This window comes from Diadema antillarum, unplaced genomic scaffold, assembly GCF_040938485.1.
Source record: "Diadema antillarum isolate AM-2024a unplaced genomic scaffold, OU_Dant_1.0 seq00000798_RagTag, whole genome shotgun sequence".
Taxonomy (NCBI): domain Eukaryota; kingdom Metazoa; phylum Echinodermata; class Echinoidea; order Diadematoida; family Diadematidae; genus Diadema; species Diadema antillarum.
The window spans coordinates 850364-861249 of record NW_027271682.1 but is presented as its reverse complement, the minus strand read 5'-3'; positions in this window follow the sequence as shown (position 1 = coordinate 861249).

Here is a 10886-nt window from a genome sequence, read left to right as displayed (position 1 = left end):
TAGAGCTTTGAGCCCGCCCCGGGTTGGCATTCCTGAAATGGCAAGAATACGCGTCTCGCCGGGCCCTGACCACTTGAGTGTTTAGGGGAAGTTGCCTCCCCTCAGAGCGGATCAGCCAGGAATGAGTGCCTCCTTCCGTACCTACCCTTCAAATGTGAAGCGCCATCTATCATAATGTGAGATCAGAGGTCGCTTTGCCGAAATCCTCCATCTATCTTTACCGAATATTTAATCTGGGCCCCGTTTCAAAATTTACCATAGCACAGCAACAACTTTCCAATTTAGGCATCAATTTTACGATTGCAAACCAACTACTTTACCATTTAGGCATCAACTTCAAAACCGCAAAGCATCAACTTTACCATTTAGGTTACAGCTTCACAATTGCATAGCAACAAATTTACCATTAAGGCATCAACCTTACAATTGCAAAGCAACAATTTTGCCATTTTGGCATTAACAATACGATTGCAAAGCAACAACTTGTCCATTTTGGCATTAACAATACGATTGCAAAGCAACAACTTTGAAATTGCAGAGCAACGACTTTACCATTAAGGAAACAACTTTGCGATTGCAAAGCAACAAGTTTACCATTTAGACACAAACTTTAAAATCGCGAAGCAACAACTGGGATTTAGGCAACAACTTTACAATTGCCACTTTACCATTTAGGCATCAACTTGACAATTGCAAAGCGACAACTTTACCATTTAGGCATTAACAATACGATTACAAAGCAACAAGTTTACCATTTACACTCCAATTTTAAAATCGCAAAGCAACAACTTTACCATTTGGCAACAACTCTATCATTTAGACACCAACATTAAAATCCGGAAAGCAACAAACTGTACAATTATCACTTTACTATTAAGACAACAGTTTTGCGATTGCAACGGAACAACTTTACCATTTAGGCATCAACTTTACAATTGCAAAGCAGCAAGTTTACGATTTAGGCAACAAATTTACATTTGCAAATCTACAACTACCATTTAGACACCAACTTTACAATCGCGAAGCAGCAAGTTTACCATTTAGGCAACATATTTGCGATTTCAAGGCCACAAGTTTACCATTTAGACCCCAACTTTAAAATCGCAAAGCAACAACTGTACCATTTAGGTAGGGCTCCACACTGACTTTTTTTTGATGGCCAAATGAGGTCACCAAAATCATCAATTTCAAATATTTGCTGGCCCGAAAGAAAAATTTGGTGGCCCGAAAAAAAAAAAACCCAACAACAATAAAAAACATTAACTCACTGCATGCATTTATGCATCTCCGGCGCAAAAAGTTACGAAGTTATTGACATACTTTTAAAAAAAGAATTTAGTGGCCCGAGGCGGGCTTTCATTTTTAGTGGCCCCGGGCACCGTTACTGTCGAGCCCTGATTTAGGTATCAACTTTACAGTTGCAAAGCAGCAAGTTTGCATTTAGGCAACAAGTTTGCAATTACAAAGCAACAAGTTTACCATTTAGGTAACAATTTACAATCACAGCAACAGCTTTATCATTAAGACAACTTTACCATTCAGGCATCAACTTTACAATTGCAAAGCAACAACTTTACCATTTAGACATGAATTTTACGATTGCAAAGCTACAACTTTACAATTGCAGAGCAACGACTTTTCCATTAATGCAACAACCTTACCATTTAAACACCAACTTTACAATTGCAAAGCCGCAAGTTTACCATTAAGGCAACAAATTGTGCTATTTTAAATCCACAAGTTTACCATTTAGACACTAACTTTAACATCGCAAAGCAACAACGTTACCATGTAGGCAACATCTTTATAAATGCAGAGCAACAACTTTACAATTGCAAGGCAACAAATTTGCGATTTCAAAGCCGCAAGCTTACCATTTAGACACAAACTATAAAATCGCAAAGGAAAAACTTTACCATTTAGACACTAATCTTAAAACGGCAAAGCAACGACTTTTCCATTTAGGCAACAACTTTACATTACATGGAAGCTTTTTTTTCTTCGTCAAAACTATCGCCCCTTTATTAAACCCCTGAGTATTATTCCTTTAATCTGGGTTCACGGTAGATGGTTGGAATTACATAACGTAACAACAAAGCATTTATATAATAATATTATATAAATGCTTTTATATCTGCATTTAATTCAAATGCAGATATATATTATATATCTGCATTTGAATAACCCTGGAAAATCTAGTGTGTTTGATCGTTTTGACGTTATGTATGACATTGGATTTGAAGATGTTCAATCTCTTTTCAAATTACTTGCCAGTTTGACAATTGATACAAAATTAAGAATAACGCAATACAAGATACTGAATAATTTGATCCCCGTTAATTCGTGGCTTGTTCGAATAGGGAGAAAAGATGACTCAAGATGTTCCTTTTGTAAAAGTGAACCGCAGACAATAGAACATTTGTTTTTTGATTGTCGGAAGGTGTCAGTATTCTGGGAATCATTGTTTAAAGAGGAAAAAAGTAAAATTGATTCCTTGCAATTGTTTTCATGTCAAAAGGCGTTATATGGTGTTATACATCCGAGGAACGATTTTGTTTTTTTCATATAATTTCATAATATTATTAGGTAAACAATTTATTTTAAGTTGTAAGTATCAAGGTTTATGTCCTCAAAGGCAACATTTTGTGCAATATGTAAAAAAATATAGTTTGATTGAAGAAGAAATAGCTAAAAGCAAAAATAAATTTGATTTGCATGGGGCAAAGTGGAGGAAAATAGAACGAATTATATCTTTATAGAAAGTCAAATGCCCTTACCACTTTCTTCTTCCTTTCCCTTGCTCTGATGGTCCTTTCTTCCTCACCGCGGTTTACACTCCTTTTTCTAATTCCCTCCCTCCCTCCCCCCCCTCTCTCTCTCTTGTCATGGCATTCACTGTAGTTTATGTTTATGAAACAATTATTCTGTCCTGCATTATCACCTCAAAGATTGCAGCGTCGAATACCCCCCCCCCTCCCCCCCCCCCCCCCCCCAATGCCGGGAGAAGGGACAGGAGACTTCGCATCTTCAGCCCAGGGCTGGGTGTATAATTATGTTATCGTAGAAAGGAAGTTACAGAGAGTGCATAAATGAGCCAGGTGAATAGTACCTTTGATTTGGTTTTTCTTGTTTTCTTTTTTTTTAAGATTGTAGTGTGTGTTCTTGCGCCCTTGGTTTGTTTTGTCTGTTCTTTGGTAATATTTAGTGTTTCCATTGAAGGCTATTTTTTTTTCTTTTTCTTTTTTTCCCTCGTTGTCTGTGTATACGATTCTAGAATTATTGGTGTTAACGTGTGTTAGAGACATAGTCCAAAAAAAAGGATCAGACGCCGGGTAGTTTTACTATCATTGTATGCTATCAAACTTTTGTTTTGTGATGTCAAAAATGTATTTGTCATATGACCTGTGAAAAAGCACGATGTTTTTCGATCTGATCAATAAAATCCAGAAATACAAAAAAAACAACTTTACATTTGCAAATCTACAACTACCATGTAGACACCAACTTTACGATTGCAAAGCAACAACTTAACTTGACTATTTATTCAACAACTTCACGATTGCAAAGCAACCTTGACTATTTAGGCAACAACTTTACGATTGCAAGGCAAAAATTTTATCATTTAGACTACAACTTTGAAATTGAAGCGACAACTTTATCGTTTAGGTAAGTTACCATTTAGGTGTTTACAATTGCAACGCGACAATTCTTCCATTTGGGCAACAACTTTATAATTGCAAAGCAACAACTATTAAGGCAGCATCTTTTTGATTATTGCATTGCAAAGCAACAACTTAACAATCATAAAGCAACAACTTCATCATTTAGGCAGCAACTTCGCAATTACAGCACAACAACTTTACCATTTAGGCAACAACTTTATATTGCAAAGCAAAAATCTGTTTTGGGCACATGCATGTTCGGTTCGTATGTGCAAAAAGTATAGTAGTGGGGCAGATATGTAGCAAAAATTGGTCGAGATGCTCACATCCGGCGGAAAGTATAAAATTTCCATATAGCGGTATTTTGGGCCGCTGATTTCAAAAATTACCGGATCCAAGAGATCTGACCACAGGGTCGGCCGCCGTTTTGAATTCAAATATGGCTTCCGTCAGGATAAAAATTTAAGGATCCTTATCTTCTGTTCAAAATGACCTTTGACTCCAAAATTTGGTACACAAAAGCGTTTTGACATGTTGACTTTGATGACAGATTATTTTGAAGTGTCTGACAAACATCGAATGGCCGCCATTTGGAATTCCAATATGGCCGCCTCGACGAAATGTTCAAAATCCCTATCTCGAGTTCCAGTGTCGAGTGATGCTGAAATTAGGTGCAAACAGGTATTTTAGCATGCTGAGTTAAACAATAGAATAATGTGATGTGTCTGACAGACGAAATTCCCGCTATTTTGAATTCCAATATGGCTGCCAAGACAAACATCATGACTGACATTCACGGGCATGTCAAAAGGTGCAGCAAAAATAAAGTTTAATGCATCTTTTACTGATGTCACAATGTAAATACAGCAGCGCGCACTCAATCACTTACAAACGTGCGCTCAATCAGGGAGCCTAATTTACAAACCAGAGCTAGAGGTTTTCAGCATTCACACATGGCAACTATGTAGTAAAATTCAAACTACCTGCCGTGCAGCTCGTCAGACGTATCAAAAAAAGTCTGCTATTGAAGTCATCATATCACCATGCTTTTATGTATCAAATTTCAATGGCCTATGTTGTTCAGAACTGCAGATAGGGATCTTTAAATGTTTTGTGATGGAGGCCTACCCAGTGGCCAGATCTCTTGGATCCGGGTAATTGTTATGAAATCAGTGCCCCAAAATACCCCTTTAAGCAAATTTCCATACTTTCCGCCGGACGTGAGCATCTTTTTCACATATCTGCCCCACTATATTGCCTACGTGTTCTTAACCTTTTCATTGACTTGTGAATGGGGACACAATAATATAAATTATGCTGAGAGTTAATGCCAAGAAGCGGTATGTAGGCCTACTGAGCAAAACGAGGTCATGCGTTTTCGAACGACAATATCGGAACACAATTTCCATTGAACGGCAGAATGACGTGTTCAAATTAATGAACCAGATCCCCTCGGGCACAACAAGGGGAGAAAATAAACAGTTTGCCTTTCAGTCTGAAGTTGGAAAGATCGCTTGCACGACTAATTCCCTGTAAGGTTGTCGGTGTAAAATTCTTACAACCTCTATCACAAACCTGAGAACAGATTCGACAAGAGATCAGCTGTAAATAGAAATTGTAAATTTCTCTCACCTGAATTTGTCATGAAGGGCTGTGTCTGAGGGCTATGTGAATGATATCCTACCAAGAAAAAATGAATTGAATTCATTGTAAATTGTGTGTTATTTTAAGCTATAACAATGATAATGATAATAATAATAAAAACAATAACAATGATAATAATAACAATAATGATAATAATAATAATAATAATAACAATAATAATAATAATAATGATAAGGAGAAGAAGAAGAAGAAGGGGAAGAAAAAGGTCTTCTTTGTACAGGATAACCTCTTCAGTGTTGCCACTGTTCTACAAGAGGGGCCTGCCATTATTATCACCCTGGTGTTGCAAGGTACCCATTTATACACCTGGGTCGAGAGGGACGTGGTGGGTTAAAACATCTTGTCCAACTAATCCGAGGACATAAGCGCTTGGTGTAGCACCTCGTGAATTTAATCAGCAAATTTTAGTAATCTTATTTGGTTTACGTAATCAAAACATATGGCATAAGTGTACAATTTTATTCATCTTTACCAGACAGGCAGTTCTCTGGGTATGTTCATTTCAATTACGGAAATATTATTGTTGTCAAACATAGGGCACTTTATTTAATCCAATGTCTAAAAGGGCGTCAAATGAAGACCACGGTATGACATAATTGACAAGGTTAAAAAAAGAATAAAGAGTGGATCTATAAATACATTTCTGATCACATTCCATGTAACGAGTAATGTTTCAGACCTAAAATGAAGTATTATAATGAGTACATTTTAGTGAGTTTTTATTTGAAATTGAATAGAATGCCAACTCTTTCAGCTTGTCTTTAAAGAAAGAGAGGGCTGCCAATCGACCAAACAAAAAGAAGAACAAAACACACTCAAACTAAAACAAAGCAAATCCTTTTGGGTTTGTTTGTTCATGTATTATTATGAAGATATCCTATGCCGTTATACCTTTGTTTAGGTGCCTTATAATTGCCCTGAAATATCAGCCATCAAGTCGGATATCAAGTAAATTCTGAAAAAAATAAGATTTTTGCCTCTGATATGTAAACGCATCGCTGTAAATACAAAGGTATAATCTGCCTAATTTTCCGAAAAACACAAAAGTCATGTGAAACATTGGGACTCCGGTCTTTAATCACACAACCACACACACACACACACACACACACACACACACACACACACACACACATACACGTGTACATATATCGTATAGGTATATTACGCGTATAAAACGATTGCTGACTCCTCGAAAGTTGATTTTGTCAGTCCCATACTATAGACAAATTACAAATGAAACATGGCAAAAATTGCAATATTACGCACCATAACAATACAGATTGGTCCAATCAAATTTTAGGTATTGAGTAAAACATTCACTTCGTGACATGTTACTGTAAATATTGTATTATCCATCTAAATACATATTTCGATAATCAAATCAATTCGAATTACCATGTTATCAAAATTATCAACTGCATGTTTATGGAACGATTGCTTAATGTGAAAAAAGAAGCGAAGAGGCAATAAAATCGATTTTAAATGCGACATCTACTACCGGATTATTGACTTGTTCTTTTACTGTTGAATGCTGTGAAATGCACTCTGCCATGATGAAGCTTATAAGGGAAATATGATAGAAAGTAATAAGTTGGTTTCTAATACTCTTGTTCATTTGAGTTTATTTTCATATTTCTCAATTAGATATACATCAAATATGATAATAGCAAGAAAAAGAATGATGTTCGATATACCAGTTTCTATGCACAATATGGTATTACAATCAAGGCGTTAAATCATGAACATTTGTGTCTGAGTAAATGATGCTAGAGAAATAGTATTGAAACTACGGAAACTACCAGCATAAATCGAGTGTCAAGATCAAGAAAAGGAGCACGGAAACAACTTAGGATAAAAAGTTCGTTAATGTCTATATATATATTACGCCTTCCTTTTATCATGCTTATTGGACGTTTGTAAAATGTCTTTCTTTTCAAAATTATCATTATCAAAATTTATAGATAATTGTGGGTACATTCGAATTGCGCATCAATTTTTGAATGATATGTTTGGATGGACACACAAAAACTACTTTGCAGTAATCGTATTTTACTGGTCTGGGAACTGGCTACTTACAGGACGTGGTACGTAGATACATATAATTTCAATCAGTCAAAAGTGTATAGTGTCATTATTGCAAATGAAAGAAATACTACAGTCTCATCACGAGAATGCATTGCAATTTTTATCATCTAATTAGCTGAGTTACTTATGAGAATGTGTCTTGTGACCTGCATTATGAACATCTGTTGAGCGTCAGTTTTGGTAACCAAAAAGAGAGCACTGTGTATAATTGCTGTGTATATCATGACTGAGGCAATAATGCTATTCTACATACAGGGGTAAATTAAAGTAATAAGACCAGTGATCACGATCACGGAATGCAGGGTAGAGTATTGATATAAATTTAACCGATTTATAGCAACACACAATTTTCATAGCATTAAATACATCTTTTTGATGTGATGACAATGCATGAATTGTGGATTCTTGATCATAGTAAGGGCGTAAGTTGGCACTAAACATAGTGCTCAAGACAACTTAACGCCCTTCTCATTTTCAACAGACGATAATCATGATATACAAGAACTCTGGTTGCATTTACTGCCTCCTACCGTGTTACTTTAACCTTTTTTAGGGATGGAATGATGGAGATAAGGCCTCGTCACTTTGTGTTTCGAGTTTATCAAATTCATTTGTGGTGCGTCATCACTAGATGAAGTCGGAGATAATAAGCGGAAGAAAAATGCGCGTAAAGCTGACTTTGGCAATACAACCTTTACAGTTTTCTAACTTCGATTAAAACAGTGATCCCTGTAATAAATAGTGCTAATCATATATCAATCTAAAGCTAAGCATCTGAAGAATTCATATCTGCTAAAACCGCAAATATAGTTTTCCCGATATTATACGTCTCTCCTGATGACGCATGACTTTAATGTTTTTTACAATCGTCTGTTAAGAATGAGAAGGGCTTTAAGTTGTCTCGAACACTATGGGTTTCGTGATCACTTAACGCCCTTATCATTCTCAAACGACGCAATGTAGTAGAGGACAAGAGCCGAACCTACAGATCTGTTTAAATGTAGCATGATACGGCTATGAGTTTCTGCTCTTCGATGATAAAGAGAAATTTCATGAGAAGTGAAACTGCATTGGAAACGACGATGAGCGGTAAGATATAATACAATGACATGAGGTTCGTCAGTAATTTATGGCTGGCATGCCAAAGGGATACTGGCAGAGTAAATTGTTAGCTTGCATATGGAAGAGGGTTCCCCATGATAGGGGCCGTGAAGACAAAGAAAGAACAAAAATCGCGTGATAAGTGGACAATGAAATAAAAGGCTGACATGACAAATGAGCAGTACTGACCTCGGATACATCACATTGCATCAAGTGTGCCACTCGATGGTACTCGAGTCATATTTTGAAGAATCGTCCCGATGTTTCGCTCCTGAAACAGCTCATTAATTTTAAAGCAGATGATTAGACACATCGACATCGTGTCTCTTGTGGCCCAGTCCAGTGATGGATCCAGAAGGCGTGCGCCCCTCTTGATTTCTTGTTAAAACAAAAGAAATAAAACGCAAAAATGGAGGGGGCTGCGTGTGCCCCCTTTAATTTTGTAAAGGCGCCTCCCCTTTACGGAATTCCTGGATCCGCCCCTGTAGCCTGTTAGTAGAGGCTACTATGTAATCCCGTGAGATTTTTGTGCCAAAATTGATTTTTTTTTTGGCTAACTTTGTCAATTTGGGGGTGCTGAATCCAAAAAAGTTTGGTTCCATTTTTTCTGACCACGTCTTCAGCCGCCATTTTGAATTTCAAAATGGCCGCCATAGTAAACTGTAATTTTATCCATATCTCATTAAGTGAGTATTATAGAAGCTTCAAATTTGGTGCAAAGTGCATGGTTGTGATGTCAGACACTCTGGTATATCTTTTTCTGATATTGTGGATTGTTTTGATACAATTTGTAGGCTGCCATCTTGAATTTCAAAATGGCCGCCATAGCAAACAGTATTTTGAACCATATCTCATGCAGTGAGCATTGTAGAAGCTTCAAATTTGGTGCAAAATGCATGGTTGTGATGTCAGCCACTCTGATATATAATTTTCTGTTATTGTGGCTTGTTTCGATACAATTTCTGGGCTGCCATCTTGAAATTCAAAATGGCCGCCATAGCGTTTTTACCCATATCTCATGTTGCAATTATTGTAGGAGCATCAAATTCTCAGTAATAGACATGCTAGTGGTGTCCAACGTTCCAATACAGCTGTTTCCTATTGTCGATCATTAGATAGGCCACCATCTTGAAATTCAAGATGGTGGCCATAGAAAAACATATGATACTGTGGTAAGCGCCCTACATAAATTTGCCAAAATTGTCTTAGTTAGACCGAATTCACGTTCAGGTCACGCAGAACGACAGCCATCTCTTAATTCAAAATGGCCGCCATAAATTCAGACTGTAAGGACGAGGTTCCAATGATGTCATCAAGCCATCCTGAGGGGCAAAAACTGTGTGTGTAGGGGGGGGGGGAGGGGAGGGGTCCCATACCATTTCCCATAAGTGTGGGCAAGCGTGTAAGCGTTACATCCCACGTCCCATAATAGCGCCAAGCGGGTATGTGATTCGCTTACACGTGATTTGTTTTTGCCTTTCAGGCAAAACATTATTTGGTTTCGTGGAACCTCGTCAATAGTTACATTCAATCCCAGTTATTAAATATTTGTACAAAAGTAATACAATTAAAGGTGATCTTCAAAAACTTGATGCTGCCTTGAGAGAATGAAGACAAACACGGAAAAGTCTCGCAATGTCAAGAAATGCCATGGTCACCCTACCAGGCATCCCATTCACAAGCTTGTTTGTTGACCACAAAATAAAACAACTCATCAGGGAGCTCATAATTGCTGGATGTATTTCTGAAATAACACAGAATGAATAAGGAATGCCAATGAGTAGGTTTTTCCTGATTGCCCTTGTGTGGGTCATCCTCAATTATCAAGACTTCCAAGATGCTTACTGCTGTACCGCCAATGACTCTAAAACTACCAAGGAGCAATAATAGCTCAGTTCTGTGGCACTTTGGATGCATAAGAATTCCTCAACAATTTAGAACTCCATCACACGAGGGTAATCTCAAAAATTATCACTGCATTGAAACTGATGAACGTGGTGTTTGGCAATCAGGTATCGGAAACATTCAAGGAGGATATTCTAGAAAGAGATGAAAATGGATGTTTTCATGTTCTTTACTAAGAATTTGTATCTGAAAGAATTAAAAAAATCTGTCTGGGATAATATGAGAAAGGCCAGTCATTCAGCTCTTGCAATTGAAATACACGATGTAAGATTGGATCAAAAGTCACTAAGCTTAAGAAGACCACTGCCTTCTTATAACACTTCTACCGGTACAACAGTCTGATAGACCTGTCATTATCTAGTCATTACTGGAGGATACAATTATCGGAAGTTATAAGTTCTACTGTTCTATCAAGTAATTCCACAATCACTCTTCATCTCACAATTTATGGCCTTCTCCTCATTC